The 16,130-nt window shown below is 50.3% G+C and overlaps 1 protein-coding gene across 4 annotated transcripts in view; it reads right to left on the bottom strand.

Annotated features, from left to right (window-relative positions):
* PTPN3 (protein tyrosine phosphatase non-receptor type 3) overlaps positions 1 to 15,564 on the bottom strand; it is a 104,961-nt gene extending 89,397 nt beyond the window's left edge. For all 4 annotated transcript variants that reach the window (XR_012373522.1, XM_073876586.1, XM_025888355.2 and 1 more), the window contains exon 1: positions 15,466 to 15,564. The gene's annotated coding sequence lies outside the window, so the exon portion shown is untranslated. The remainder of the gene's footprint in view (positions 1 to 15,465) is intronic.
* Between the last annotated feature and the right edge of the window lie 566 nt (positions 15,565 to 16,130).

Here is a 16,130-nt window from a genome sequence, read left to right as displayed (position 1 = left end):
TCTACCTCTACATCCTTTCCTATGCCATCCCAGTAGCTGTGAAGTGGTATCTCACTGTGGCTCTGATTCACATTTCCCTGATGACTAATGTCGAGCATCTTTTCATGAGCTTACTGGCCATGTGCAGATCTTCAGAGACAGGTCTATTCAAAGTCCTCTGTCCATATTTTTAATTGGGTTATCTTAATTTAGGTTGAATTATAGAAGTTCTTTATATACCCTGAATAAACTTTTACCAGATATAGGATTTGCCAGTATTTTCTCCTGAAGTGTAGGTTGTCTTTGATAATGTTCTTTGATGCACAGAAGTTTTTAATTTTGATGAAGTACAATTTTGCTCATGCTTTTTTATCATATCTAAGAACCCATTGCTAACCTCAAGGTCATGAAGATTTACTCCTTTAAAAATCTGTACAGGTTTTATGACTTTGGCTCATATATTAGGTCACTGATCCATTTTGAGTTAATTTTTGTATATGGTGTGAGGTAGGGGTTTCCCCACCATGATCTACTGGCAGGACTAGCATTGTGTGAACTTCATGAAGGCAGAATCTGGGTCTCTTAAAAATCACCACTGGGATGTAGGCAGCCCAGTGCCTGGTACTCATTAGGTGCTCGATAACTGCCAGTTGTATGGATGAATGAATGAATGGATAAAATTATTGGGGGGGGGTAATGTTCCTCCAGCCCCACCTGCCTACCATTACTGCAAGCACCCACAGCTGGCTGAGCAACTCTTGTTTGTAACAAACAAATCTGACAGGCTACACTTATTAAGAACTAAATATCTATTGGGGTGCCTGCGTGACTCAGTTGGTTGAGTGTCCAATTCTTGGTTTCGGCTCAGGTCATGATCTCAGGGGTTGTGGGATCAAGCCATGTGTTGGGCTCCATGCTCAGTGAGGAGTCGGCTTCAAGATTCTCTCCCTTTGCCCCTCCCCCTCCTCATGCTTACACACTTGTGTGTTCTCTAAAAGATACAAATCTTAAAAAAATAAAAATCTTAGAAAGAAGTATCAACAATCTCATTTACACACTCCAATCAGTTAACTTAAAATGACCAAGATTTAATTAGTGCACTTAACTGATGGCACTTGAGTCCTAGCCCTGGAAAACTCATTTCCTTATCAATCTCCTAGCTCAAGTCCCTCATTGCACAGAAGAGGAGACCCCAGGGCCAACGAAAGCCATGACTTCCCAAAGTCTGGGTTTCAACTCCCAGGGCTTTCCCCCACCAAACACAGGCCTTAGCGATCACCCACTATAGATAAGCAACAAAAAGGTGTGACGTTAGACTGAATTGCTTCAAGTGGCAGGAATGGCTGTGTGGCTCCCAAGCCTCCCAGTGAAAAAAAATGAACCCTTGAGTCCTAGATCTCATTATGCTAAAAGCCCATCTCCTGCCCTCCTGGTGCAGCACCTGACTACTCTCACTCCACAACCACCACCGCCCCCCGCCGCCGCCGCCGCCCATTCCCTGGTTATGCCAAGCTCATTCCCACTGCCGGAAACTTGCTTCCCCAGGACATCCCCCACCTGCACTCTCTCCATGCGTCTGCTCAAATTTTACCTATCAGTAAGGTCTTCCCTTACTCTATCTCCCTCACTCTATATTTCTCCTTACCATTTATCACCCCTGGACTTATTAAGTATTTATTGTCTCCTCCCAACTCCTACATCCCCACCTCCTACGAGAATGGTAGTTCCTTAAAAGGGACTTTGTTAGTTAACGGTTATCCCTCACCCGTGGAATAGTGCCTGGCACACACGAGGTACTCAAGAGGTGTCTGCGGAATGCACGAATAGAAGGTAAAATGGGGGGGGCACCCTACTTGGTATTCACTACACCACTAAGCATCACAGAAGGGGAGGCAGGCAGCTCCACACTCACGGTTGGCACTGACCGGACCCTGCAGCCACAGAGGCCTGCAAGTCTCCTTCCCGACCCACGGGCTGTCCCTGCCTCCCGGGGCAGGCAGGGCTGGGACGGGGCGGGTGATCAAACACTCCCACACGTCTCAGTCAAGCCCGAGATGCTGGCAGCTGTTTTTCCACTGAGCTGGCCACAGAAAGTGGAGTCTTTCCCCATGGGCGCCTAATAAATGCTTGTGAAATGCACACAGGAGTGAGTGAACAAACTAATGCACACAGGGCTCATGCCCACACTTTCAGGAGGCTTGTGTCAGCAATAAGAAAAGATCATCCCAACAATGCCAATGCCGGGAGGTAGTCTGACCAACTCCATTTCTACGAACCCAATGCCAGGATACATCCAGACATGAAACAAAGTCATCTGCAGAGATTTTCCTCCCAAAAACACTTCGCGCTGAAAATGACAAACCAAAAACGCTGATTTCCAACTGCAGAGGGCTAGTTAAGTAAATCACAAGATAGCCCCAGGATGCCCATGAAGACTTCATAATGACATAGTGACATAATGGGAAATGTTAGAATATTAAGTAAAAAAAGGCTGGTTGTAAAATTGTATCTACAGTAAACACATTTAAGGTAATTATAAAGGATCTCAAGACCATAAATATAATTGCTAGCTTTTCCTATCCTTTCATCCTTTATTTCCTAAATTATAACGAGCAATAAGTTTGAAGAAAATCAAACTGATAGAACTTAAAAAAGCTGTCACCTGATATTTTATTGGGCTCCAGGGTGTGTAACTGCTTAAACCTCCATCTGGCCATCTCCTCCTCTCTCGTTTCTGCATTCACCCCACCCTGCTTCTTCCTCTTCCTCTGGCCCGCCCCCAACCGCCCCCCCCATCCCCCCCCCCAGCCCGCCCCCCAATGCTTGGGCCTTGTCAGCCACACCTGCAACCACTCCTCCCCCAGAAATCTTGCTCCAAGGCTGAGCTGCCCCACCCAACAGTCTCCCGGCTCACAGACCCCAGGCTTGCTCTTCTACTTCCCAGCTCTGGGGCTTTGAGCAAGTTACTGAACCTCTCTGAGACACCATTTCCAACTCAGAAAAATGAGGCTGACCCCAACTCATGGGAGCTTCTGAAAGTCCAGGGAGCTAACGGACCCCCACCTCGCAGGGCCCTCCTGTAGGGAGGGCTAATGTGCTGTGAGTGTGCTCTGGCCCGGCCATGTGTTGAGCCTCAGTCTGCTGCTTCTACCCAGGTTCATGAAGCTGTAGTTCTTTGTGCTCTATCTGCCTAAGTCCCGGCCCCTGTCCTCTCCTGAAAGGAGAAGGAAAGCAGGTTTGCTCTTGGATCTCAAGTCAATACAATGGCGGCTTGGCTGAAATTCCTATCCGCCCCCCCCGCCGCTGAAGCCTCGGCTCCCACACAGTCCAACTCTCAGAGCTGATGCCCAAATCCCCAGCAGCTGCCCCTCGTGAGGCCCCGTTCTATCTTCAGAAGACATTCCCAGCATTTTACTTAAGGTCCTGAGGACTCCTTTAAATCATCTTCCCTCATCCACACCCACATTCTCCCATGGTCTCAGCTCAGGGCTTGCTTCTCCTGCTCTTTCAGTCACAGGGGTTTACACATTCTTCCTTCCTGCTGTTCTGCATTCATCCCTCTCTAATCCCTGAGGCATTTAATGAGTTCCCACCTGTGGCCACACTCCAGGGCAGGTGCTGGGGTTCAGGTGAGTAGGAGGCTGTCTCAGCTCCCCCTGCTCTCTGGAACTCATAGGCTGCTCAGAGAGCAAAACACATGCATAATCAAATAATCACCTTTTGGTGTGGTCAGTGCTCTGAAAACAGCTGTGTGGCCCTGGCTGCTGGGGTCTTGTCCACGCTGTGACCAGAGCTCAGCCTGGGACAAAAACAGCTTCCAAGGGGATTCTTAAGGCAAAGCTAGACCCTGAAGGTGAAGTATCAAACAACACAATCAAATCACTCAATACTTATCTCAAAGCTCTCAGGCTCCCCCTCCTCCAACATCACCCACAACCCAATTCCAATCTAGCTGCCAGCCTGCAGACACCTGAGTGCACCTACCACTCTAAGGTATCTCCACGGAGCTGAACTGAAAGGGGTGCAGCTGTGCTCATTTTGCTTTTCCTATGTGCTCTTCTCCATGAGCCTCCTCCCTACCGTGGTCACGGTGCCAGGCCAATGCCACTCGAAGTGCGGTTTCCAGACGCCTGGCATCAGCATCACCTGAGTGCTTGTTAGAAATGCAGACTCCCAGGCCCTGCCCTGGACCTACAGGACCCGAATCTTCTCGTATGTACGTTAACGTCTGAGGGACCCTGCTTTCCACCCCAATCCCACTCCCCCCTGGTCTTCAGCTTCCGCCTTTTCACTGTGGCCAGCTGCTATCTTTAACATCCACGCAAGGAGCATATACCCGACCTCCGACCTCCGCGGGCGTCTGGCTCCTCAGCGGCAGGGACCTTCACATCCACCCCCACAGCGGCACCGCCTCAGCCCCACCCTGCCCAGGGCAGCCCACACAGCACAGCGCTCCCCAGCTGAGACCTCTGGCCCCACCTGAGGATGAATGTCCCTGTGGTCCCTTAGTCAAGTTTACTGAGCGAGACAGCAAACCTGCAGCTATCTCCTAAGTAACCATCAGAGCCTCCAGGAGAAGCACTTCCCCGGACCTTGTGAGCTGGAGGTACTTGTCATTTCCAGTGTGGAGATGACGAAATTGAGACATCAGGAGCTCAACGAAGGTCACAGAGTTAGTGGCGATGGGGTGCAGAGAGGACCCCAAGCTTACAACCTGCACCAAGAGATAACAAGGAGCCCCAAAGCCTTGCAGAGAAAACTCTGGAAGGGGGCTTAGAGCTGAGGTGGCCCATCTGCACTGGGCCAGGACCTAGAAAGGAGGGAAAGTAGAACAAGTGGGAGAGGCAGGCAGAGGCCAGGTCACGAAACACTTTGTTGACAGACTACAGAGCTTGGACTTACTGGGTGACAGGATGATAATAAAATTTTGGAGCGGGCTGCTCAAAAATGGCTACATCCTTCCCACTACTCACCCCCGCCCATGAACCTGATTCTTTGCCTTGTGGTGCTTGCTTCCCCGACCCTCCTGGTGTGGCAAACAGAGTCAGACTCTCCCAGCTACTCTGGCTCCATCCTCCTGCCGGCTTGCCCTCAGACCTCAGCCCTCCACGACCTCCTTCCTCCCCTCCCAGGCTGAAGCCCAGCTCCTGGGAAACCTCCACCAGCACGTTTCTCCCAGCCAGCTCCACTCCCGGTTCTGCAAAGCCTTATTAAGAGTCCCAAAATGGGCGAACACGCCCCTCAACAAGGGCCAGCTGCCAGGAATCCCTTCCCTCCATGATGAACAGCGCCTTCCCCAGGAGGGCTGGAGGCACAGGGTCCCCCTTCCAACCCAGGCGTGGTACATCCAACCATCAGTTTCCACCATCAGCTCCTCTTAGAGGAAGACCCAGACTCCTCCTCCCCTTCAGCCAACATCCGAAGGGGAGCCGGGCCAGGCCCTGGGGATGGAGCTGAGTAAGAGACAGTCTCTGCCTTGCAGAAGCTCCTAAGTGGGGGAGCCCTGATCCTGAGTATGTGCCTCTTTAAGAGGAAAACATTTTCGTGACCCCTGTACATTCACACACCTTGACCCGTTTGGTGATTCTTAAAAACAGAAGCCTTTCTTAGTCTTCTAAAATGTCTTTAAGTGGCAAGTCATCACTGCAACTGTGAGTTAGCCTTTATGATTGAAAAAAGTTAAGATTAACTGTATAAAAAAACATTAAAACTATCCCACGTTAAAAATTTCTTGCATTATTTATAGATTGAAAATATGTTGGTAGAACTTTTATTTGTGAGACACAGATCTATTCTAGAGTCTGGCTTCTCAACGTCTGGTCTGTGGATCATTCTCAACACCACCATTTGTTATAAGCGCATACTGTGGGCCCACCCCAGACACCCTAGAAGCAGAATCTGCAACTTAACACTAAAGCTTGAGAGGCCCTGGCTTAGAGCATATGGCTTATGGGGTTGGGGTCAGAGACAGGGAGAAGCAAGGCCAGATGGAATCCATGGAGAACAGGGTGATCATAGGTGCTTTTGTAGGGAACATTTTTTTGGCAGCAGTATGAAGGAGGTATAGATGTGAGGGGCCGGTGATGGGCGGGGGGGAGGTAGGAAGCAAAAGTAGAGGCAAATGGGAGAAGCACAGAGACGAACCCAGTTTTAGCAGGAGTGGGATTGGTGGGGGGAGGGGTGGAAAGGAAGGGCAGGCTGAAGGAGGTATGATGGGGCAGGATCTGTCCAGTGCAGGTGTGCGGGTGTGTGAAGGGTGACCCTGGGTTTCTAAGCTGGAAGACTTGTTACTTACGGAGAGGGCTTTAAGGAAGAAGGTACAGAGGAGGGACCCGGGGACACTCACGGAGATGTTCAGATGTGATAAACATATGACCCAAACCACCCAGAGATGATCAGGCCCTGTGAATCCCCTGACAATGGCATCAGGTGAGTCTACCCAGGAAAGCCTGCAAAATGATAAGAACAAAGGATAAAGGAAAAAAGATGAGCCATGGGGGGAGGAGGGGGTTGTGGAGCCACATCATAGAAGCCCTGATATGAGGGAGGGGCAATCCAGACCCAGTGGGCTGAGACATGAGAACCGGCCACGTGGTCTTGATGAGCGAGCAGTCTCTGACCATCATGGCGAGGGCAGTGTTGGCCGAAGGGTCAGTGTTGGTGGGTGATGCTGGGGTAGATAAAGTCAGGACTGCTCTACAAATACTTAAACACCCTGCCTGTGGTGTTGCAAGTCCCAATCAGTCAAAGTGATGTCTTTCTGTACACCCATGTTCACAGCAGCACTACCTGCAAGAGTCAAAAGGTGGAAGCAATTTAAGTGTCCACTCACAGATGCACGATAAACAAAGTGTGGTGCACACGCGTTTAACGGAACATTACTCCTCCCTGAAAAGGAAAGAAATTCTGACACTGCTCCAACATGGCTGAACTTGGGGACATTATGCCAAGTGAAATAAACCGGTCACAAAATGACAAATACTGTATGAGGGCTGCAAAGCGCAGAGCACTTGTCTGAAACTACCGTGGAGCCTGAGGTAGCGGTTCTCGAAGGAAGGTCCCAAGTCTCGGGGACAGTGGCAGCACCTGGGGCCTTGTTAGAAATGCAAGTTTGCAGGCCTCACCTGAGTCTGATTCAGACCCACTGAATCAGAAACTCTGGGGGTGGGGCCCAGCAGCCCATGTTTGAACAGGTGATTCTGATGTGATAAAATCTGAGGAACACTAGTATATACCACAGAAATTCAGTGGAAGATACATATCATTTTCCATATGAAAAGAGAAAAAGAAAATCAGCCTAGCAACTTCCACATAAAAGAGCCAGAAATGCATAACCGGTTTCAAAGCCAATACAACGTATTTCTGTAGTGAACAAACTTTCTGTTAACAAGAGAAAGATGCAGTCCATCTCATCAACTTCCTTAGATGAGATCTAGAAGACACACCTAAGATCTGGGGGTGGAAACTGCGGGTACTAGTCCCTGCTCTGCAACTGGTTACGTGTGCCATGGAGCCCGCCACAGACCTTTCAGGGCCTCAGTTTACCCATCTATAAAAACAGGGAGCCGGAAACATTTCTTCTGAGGTCTCTTCCAGTTCTGACACCCTGTGACTCCTTCTGTCCTATAAAAATCGTGACCTCAGACTGTTTTTACATAGCTGTGCCTTGGCAGGGGAGAAAGAATATCTTGCACTGGTAAGACATCATATCACAGTTCACTAGAAACCTTTCCAAAGTTCAGTAAGTGCTAGTATCTTGCATTCGAAGAATGAGAACACTCCCTCACTAACTGGCTTTGCCATGAAAGCAACCAATGCCTAGAGTTATAAAAACACTATAGTGCACTGGCCTGTGTTCATGAAGTCCACATGACTGGGATGACCCAGAAAATATCGCCAAACCTTCAATTTTTATCCTATGACACTTTTTAATCCAGGAAGGGGGGGCTTATTTTTCGCTAGGCAGAAAATGAGTTAAAAAAACTGTACCATACAGACCCCCGTGCCTGCCCGCTCTGATCCAAGTATCTGGGGACACAGCACTGCAAGTCTAGGCTTCCTGATAAATGGCCTTGTATTGACCTTGTTACTAGAATCCTTAGATGCTGGTTTCCTGCCTGGTTTCTCTACATCCAACTCCCTGTCTACACCTCCTGGTCATCCAGTGCTTATCCTCTCGTGCCTGGGTCTGCAGTGCCACCTGCTTCCATGCCTCTGCCAAAGGCCAGTCACTTGGTTCTGATCTCAGAACTAGGGCTGGGAGAGGGATGTGGGTGTTTGTGCAGGAAGGACAGTGGAAGTGTGAGCACCAGGGGAAAAAAGATAAGGTCTAGGGAGCTTCTGGTCTCCTGTCCCACCTCACTTACGCACCCTGGCTCTTAAATTCCGTTAGAGTTTATCAGTGGAAAACACAGCTGGCTTGTTGGTCCCCCTTGTGCATCTATCATAGACCCCGTCCTTCCTCCTCCATCCAGCCAAGGTATGTAAATGACGTTCCAGGCTCTCATAGCAGTCCCCCCAGCAGGAAGGTGCAGGGGAGGGCCAAAACAAGGCTGGTATAGCAGGAGCAGACTGGGCACGGGCAAGCGAGGTGTGACCCACCACAGGTACTAGAGCCATGAACAGGGGCTGGACAGGTAGTGCCAAGGTTAGTTCTGTCTATTTCCAGGCAGAGGATTCCTAGTGCTAGAGGGTTTTCCAGGCTGATCTCCAACTCAAAGTCACATTCGGGTAGGGTGACCATACTTCCTGATTTGCCTAGGGCAGTCCCAGTTGAAGCTAGTTCATGAGATGCAATTACTAATAGCCTCACTTTTATCTCAAAATGTTCTGGTTTAGGAGATGAATTCTCATCGCTTTATTCTTGGGTCCCTAAGCCTGCAGAGTCGCAGATAGAGAAAGAGCACTAGGAGGGACCTCTAGGCTGAGTCTCGCCCCTCCTCAAATGCTCCATTCTCCTCTCCAGCACCCCTGCCAAGCCATCGCCCGGTGTCTCCTTGTATACCTTCAGGGACAGCAGGCTCGCTAGCCCCTGATGAAGCCTTTTCTGGGAAAAGCTTTGTTATAAAAATACAGGACTCAAACCTATAGACAGTATGACTGCAACTAACAAGATCCTTCAGCAAGGAAAGGAGTGGCTGTGGGGGAAACCAGAAAACCTGCTTTTCCCTTCTTCCTCCTTCCATCTTACAGTCTCTCCACTCAATAAATATTTACTGAGTGCATTTGATGTTCCAGTGGAACTGGGGACACAATGGTGAGTTAAAACAGACTCAAATGGAAGGAAATTTCTATACAATAATGGGCCTGTGCTTTCCAAAAATGTCAAGGTCATAAAGGGCAAAGAAAGGCTGAGTAACGGTTCCAGTTTAAAGGAGATTAAAGAGAAAGGATGACCTTATGAAATGCACGGTCTGGGGTTTTTTTTGCTACAAAAGGACACAATCGAGACAACTGGCAAAAACCTGAGTAAGATCTATAGATTATAGTATTGTTTCAGTAATGATTTCTTGATTCTAAAAATTGTGCTGTAGTCATATGGAAGAATGTCATTGCCTTTAGGAAATACACTGAAGTATTTTGAGGGAAAGGAAGAATCTATAAATAACCCTCAAATGACTCAAGAGAAAATATATATACATAAAGAGCAGAATAAAATAAATGTGATAAAATGGTAACATTTGCGGAATCTAGGTGAAGGGTATATGAGAGTTCTTTGTTCTATTCTGAGAACCTTGCTGTAAGTCTGAATCAGGTCAAAATAAAAAATTAAAGGAAAAAAAATAAGTCTCAGAGAAAGGTTTTTGGTGTTTTTTTTCCTTTTTTTTTTTTAAAAGAAAGCCAGACTGACCCTGACTTCAGAGAGCTCCTCGTGTCGCTGGGAAGACAGGTACTAATACAAACAATTACACTAATTAACTGCAAAATTGCAACCGTGAAAGCGCTGTCAAAGGAGAGAAATCCAGAAGCATGACCGTTTACAACAGGCAGTTTTACCTAAATCATGTGCAGTCATGGGCTAACACCCAAAGCAGGAGTTAACTGGGGGGGTGGGTAGGAGCAAGGCTCCAGGCTCTCACAGTCCCTGTGGCAGGTGAGGGACCAAAGCATGCACACCGGGGGCCAGGGAGACACCAAAATCAGTCTCGTCCTTTATTCTCCAAACAACAGGAGGTGTTTCTGAAAGACCCCCTGAGTGCAGAGAACAGGCAGGTGAGAAGGCATGTGAGGTCCACTGCAGCAGGTGCTCATGACTGTGGCGTCCCGGAGGAGCATCACTGAGGATTCTTCTGTTCCCTGACACTGTAATTTTCTACAGCAGCCATGTATGAATTTGATAACCAGACCGGGGGAGGGGGCTGGCAGGAGCAAAGCGGGCTCCGACTGTCACATCCTCTTTCCAGGCCCGCTGGTGGTTAGGGTCAAGGGATGGCTGATGGAGCTGGTCGCTGCTTCGCTCACAAGCACCCCGGGTCTAGACTGAGGCTGACTCAACCTTAGGGAAGCAAGGTGCTGGGGGTCAGGTTTTCACACTCCACTCCCAAAGTCAGTCCAGTGCCTTTCATCCCACAGCATCCAGCTGGCCACGGCCCCTTTCTGGTCCTGGATCCTGCCCCTTGGAATGTCCCTTTAGCTCTGAGAGCGAGGCCCTGTAGTGGGCCTCGGAGCGGGCCATTACTCACCCACAGTGACTCTTGGCATTGAACACTAAACAAAACATTTGTCTGGAGGGTCAAGGGCCTGACGACAAAGGGAGGGGACCCTTTGCTGTGCCAAGTTCTGTCCTGGTGGGTTTTCATTCATTAGCTCCTTTAAAATAGTCCATTTAGAGGAAACAGTTTCCATTATTATCCTCATTTTACACTTAAATGTCTTGTCCAGGAAAAAGACTTGGGTTCGCATCTTGGCTCTCACGTCTGCTTATGAGCAATGTGCCTTTCGGGTGGTCACTCCATCTCTGAGCCTCAGTTTTTTTCACCCTATCAGTAATGTGGGGCTGGTAGAGATTTACAAGATTCTGGGACTAGACAGTACTATTTATACCCTTTTGAGGCACCAAGGGGCTCAGTACCGAAAATCCACTCCAAACTACACATCACTTAAATATTTAATAAAACCTTGTGTATCCTGACGGTAAATCATGGGACCTGAATTTTCCAGGACTATCCCCATTTCAAATCCTCTGTCCTAACTTTCCACATAAAGCATCAAACTGTCTCAAAAATTCCACTCTCTCAGTATCCAAATAACACCTCCCAGGCCCTCCTCTTACACGAAGCAGCAGCACAAACATTCTTTCTCTGACAACAGATCCCAGTCTTGGGTTCAGAAAATGTAGTCACCGGAACCTTGCTGGCCCCCTGATGGAAAGAGGGTCACAGCAGCCGGTACTCCATCCCAACTCCAACTCGGCTGTTTCCTGGCGCACTGGCATAAACCACAGCCAGGAGAAGCCGTCCCATGATCAGAGCATCACCCACAGAGGGACACAGACTGGCTAGAAGAGCTCTGCCCCCACCTACCCCGCAAGCTGCCAGTACCCAGGTAGGAAGCACGGCCAGAGGGTTGCTCCAAGGTTTAGGTGAATGAGTTAATATTTAGAAAGCACTCAGAACAGTGCCTGGCAGCCAGTAAGTGCCATAACAGTGTTTCCTGATGACAACCAAAGGCATCCCTGGCAGAAGGGGATCACGCCTCGAAGAGAACCCACAGGCATCAGTTCTGTCTGGGGGAGAACAAGGAGAATGGGCACTTACCCCTGGCTTGAGTGAAGCTGGGGCCCCTTACAGACATGAGGGAGTACCCTGACAACAGGAGGCCGGACCTGGGGAAGAGTCATCACTCCCGATATACACATGGGCTCTGGGTCTTAGCACCTGCTGTTCTGTCAGCCCCCCAAATACCATCTTTTTCTCCCTTTAAGGCTGAATTCAAATGCCGACTATTCCTTATGGTGTTCCTTGATCTCCACCAGAATGAACGGCTGCCTCCACTAGTCTCTCTTGCATCTGGCTTTAGCCTCTTTTAAAGTAACTGTGAGACAGATAAGTAGATACAGAGCATGTGTGTATGCGCACGCGCGCACACACACACACGTCATTGTCTTCCCAATTCCACCATGCATCCTTCCAAGATAAGGGTCTTTCACCTCTGTAACCCTAGGGCCTGACACACAGCTCAAAAAGTGTTTGAATTTGCTGTGAAATCTGTGCTCTCAGCTGGTCTTCACCTGGAGGCCAAAAGTAGCTTCAGGTGCACACATAACCTGAAGCTACATAGCTGCAAGATCTCCAGGTCTGGGAACCCATGAACTAGATCAGATTTTAGCCAGGGGCCTACTAAAGCATTCCCTTTCATCCCCCTTCAGGTGGATGAAAGGAGACACCTATGAGACCCGAGCAGCGTGGACGCTGACCAGATCCTGGCCCATCTCTAATAGAGTTGGTAAGAAGAGCCCAAGCTTGGGAAGCAACACCAGCAGGCTGCCCTGCCTCCACCAGCAGGTCAAGGCCAGGGTAAGTGCAGAGTGCCTTAGGCATTCCAGACCCTGCAACAGACCTGGGAACAGATGAAGAGGGATTGGCCCTGCTTTCCAGGAACCACTGCTGTCTGGTGGAAGAAAGCTGAGTACCGGGATTACAGTCAAAATCACAGGTCCCCTCCCAACCTACCACAAATCCTGAGGGTTCAGCAGGGAGGTAGGGGGCCAGGCCTTCTTGCTCCCTCCAATCCCCAAAGCTGAGCCCTGTGGGTGGGTTATGTGCATCCTGGAAAACAGAATTCCTCCTGTGCCTGGACCAAAGGTTCAGAAGGTCACAGTTCTTCCCTCCTGCTCCTGGCCCCAGACTACCTTTGCTAGCTCAATTTCTGCAAGAGTGAGAAAGAACAGCCCTGAAACTAAACAATGTATGTGAACTCTCCCCGTTCACAGCCAACAATCAAGGAGTTGGCCCCAATCCCCTAAGGTCCATTCCCAGCTGGGAACGTCAACTTCTTTCAGGGGTAAGATTTGTCTCTGACCAGGTTCCTGCCACTGGCCTAAGGATAAAAGCTGCCAGGATTCTTCTCTATGAAAAAATGTGAAAGAAGAGGTCCAAAACAGGAGTGGTGAAGCAGTGAGGTATTCTGAATTTGATTCTGTGTTAATTTAGATTCTTTCTCCTGCTCTCAGCTGTCCCTGAGGACCTGCCCCCTCCTGGCAGGGAAGTTCCCCCAGGCTCCCTGGGTTTGCTGGGACACACTGGTCTACTCAGCATCCCCACCCAGCACTACATCTGATATACAGAAGCAGCTCAATAAATGCTTGATGAACAGAAAGCCACTTGGAAAATGCCTTCAGTAACTTGACCTTTTACATTCCTCAGCTAATGCCTAATTCGCGTATAAGAGTCCAGTTTTAGGAGATGGCAAGTCACCAGAGACAACTCAGGATCAATACAGATTATTAGGCATGTTTTATTCTACTCTGATTCTCTGCAAATTGGTATTCCATTAAGTGTATGTGGGATTTGTAGGAGCTCACTATAAACTAGAATATTTAACTAGAACGACCTATTCTCTGTCAGATAATAGCTTATCGTTGTTAATTTTCAACTAGTCAATCTCAGAAAGGTTTCCAGCTTCCAGTCTCCTTTACATGTTGATTTAATCGCCAGGAAAGTCATCTATTTCAAAGTCTCCATACAATAAAGGGCAGCTTGATTTAGAAGAAAAAGACCTGCCCAAGGAAGCAGAAGACCTGAGTTCTATCCCACCTAGGTCAATACAGTATGATCGGCTGTTCAAGGCCTCAATTTTCTCATTTGTAAAATGGGAATAACACTGGTCTCACGGGAGAGTTGTAAAAATTAAGTGAGTTGATGCATGTGGATGCACTCTGCACAGTTCTATAAGGCTATACAAAGGTTAAACACAAGGTGAAATTCTTGAACAACTCAGGTAGGCTAATGACAGAAAGCAGGGTGGTTCTAAAGGGGGTGAAGAGATATTTTGCCCCCCAAGGGACACTTGGTCAGGGCTGCAGGGAGGGCATTTTGGGTTGGCACAACCGAGGGAGAAGGACTGCTACTGGAATCTACTGGGTAAGAGCCGGGATGCTGCTAAATGTGTTGCAATGCTTTGGACAGGCCCCACAACAAAAAATGATCCAACCCCAAATGTTAACAGTGCTGACATTAAGAAACCCTGATCTAAACAATCAGGAAAGTTGGGTAGGGGAGCTTTTTCCAACAGAAATCCTTTTAACCAGGCTGTACTTCCATCATCTCTTTAAACATTTGCAAGATGGATCATCTTGCAAAACAGCTCTTTTGTAAGTAAAGCTGAACTGCCAACTTCTGGAGTTTCTGAATGTATAAAACTGCTTTTAACTAGATGTTCTCCGATTACAATTCGGCTAAATTGTTTTTCCAAAGCCCTTGACTTCTGCAGTTCTCCAGGGCACAAAGACAGGGTCTGTCACCCCGCCACTAGGCCCTAAAGATGCTTTCGTAATTCTAATTTCCTGGTCAAATGGGAGCCACGAGGGTCTCTAAACGAATTAAATTCACATCACGTCAACTGCTCCCTTGCTTAGTGTTGGGCACGGAGCCAAACACCTCCACATAATTTATCCCACTTAATCCACCCAACCACTGAGTGAGGTGGGCATTACTACCGGCTGTTTGCAGGGGAGGAAACTGAAGATCAGAGAGGTTAAACAACTCGCCCAAGGTCACCAGCTGGCCAGGGGGAGCCCAACTTGAACGGAGGTCTCCAGTTTCCAAGTCACAAGCTCTTTCCACCAGCTCGGAAAACCCAGGTGTCAAGTTGTCTCAACTTCCCATGAATTTTTAAGGCAACGGCAACTTCTCAATAAGTTTAGGCTGCTGAAAATGGGAATTTCCGGGGGGCTGGGCGTTCTCACATACACTACCCCACTGCAGCTGTCCCACCGCAGGTACCTGATAAATCATCCCATATCGCCCGCGGAACAGGGAGGATTTATTGGCGCTGGAGTTCATGCCAGGCCCAGGAAATGCCATCTTTGAAAGCCGAGAGGCGGATTCGCCCTGGGAGCCGAGAAGGTCTGGCCGCCGCGCTTGGCTGGCTCCCCCGCGGGCTGTGTGCCCCCTCGGCGCCCCGGGCTGGGGTCGCCGCGGCGCGCTGGGCCCTCCGGGGTCGCCGGCCACGTCCACCCCTGCCGGGGTCAGATCGCACGCCCACGCCCCGCCGCCGCAACCGCGTCCCGGCCGCTCGCCCGGGACTGAGCCTCACCCCGCCCCGCTTGCTCCCTCCCGCCGCGGCCCCGCCAGGTGAGCGCGGCCCGGACTCCCCCTCCCCGCCCCGACGTGGCGTCGGGACCCCGGGGCCGCGGCGTCCACCAGCCCGCCCGCGCGCTCGCCGCGCGCTCAGGGACGGGTGGGGGCGGGGCGGCGCCGAGCGCGCCCCCGGCCCCCGGTAGCCCCGCGCCCTGCCTCGGCCCGCTGGGGTCGCGCCCGCCCGTACCTGCAGCATCCGGGGGCGCGGGGCGCCCAGGTAGGTCGCGCGAGCGGGCGGCGCGGAAGCTCGCTCGCGGCGCGACCTGGCCGCCGTCTGAGCATGCCCAGTGCCGCCCGCGGGCGGCTCCCGCCGGCCGGGCTGGCCGCGACGGGCCCGCGCGCCGGGCGGGGGGCGGGCGCCCGGGCCGTCCTGCGGGGCGCCCCTGCTCCGCCCCGGTCTGGCGCGCTTGGACGCGCAACGCAGGGCCACTGGGGCTCTGCTGCCGAGCTCCTGGCAGCCCCCAGTACCCTTGCGCGGGCACGCAGGTTTTCGTTCCATGCCATTTATTGGGTACCTACTGTGTGCCGAGCCCTCAGTGAGTTTATGCTTGGGAATGTCAAGCAGACCGCGTTCAACAAATCTTTGAAATGAGGACGAGTCTTGCCCAGCTGGGGTCCTGCCGACTTTCAGTCCAGTGCGCATCCCGTTCCACTAGTAAGCTTACCGGCTTAAACCTTCTTCCCCAAATTTCTTACCCGCCATTACCCCCCCCCCCCCATCTGTGCTCTTGCTGTCCTCTTCCACGTGGCTCAACTGACAGCACCTTTCTGTCCACCAAACTCTGAACTTGGCCAGCCTCAGGACATTTGCACATGCCTTTCCCCCCACCTCCTGCTCTGTGAGACTTCTTT

The sequence above is a fragment of the Callorhinus ursinus genome, unplaced genomic scaffold (genome assembly GCF_003265705.2).
Source record: "Callorhinus ursinus isolate GAN/ISIS: 27379988/994484 unplaced genomic scaffold, GSC_fseal_2.0 scaffold24, whole genome shotgun sequence".
Classification (NCBI taxonomy): Eukaryota; Metazoa; Chordata; class Mammalia; order Carnivora; family Otariidae; genus Callorhinus; species Callorhinus ursinus.
Note: the sequence above shows the minus strand (reverse complement) of the source record. Positions and strands in the feature narration are given on the sequence as shown.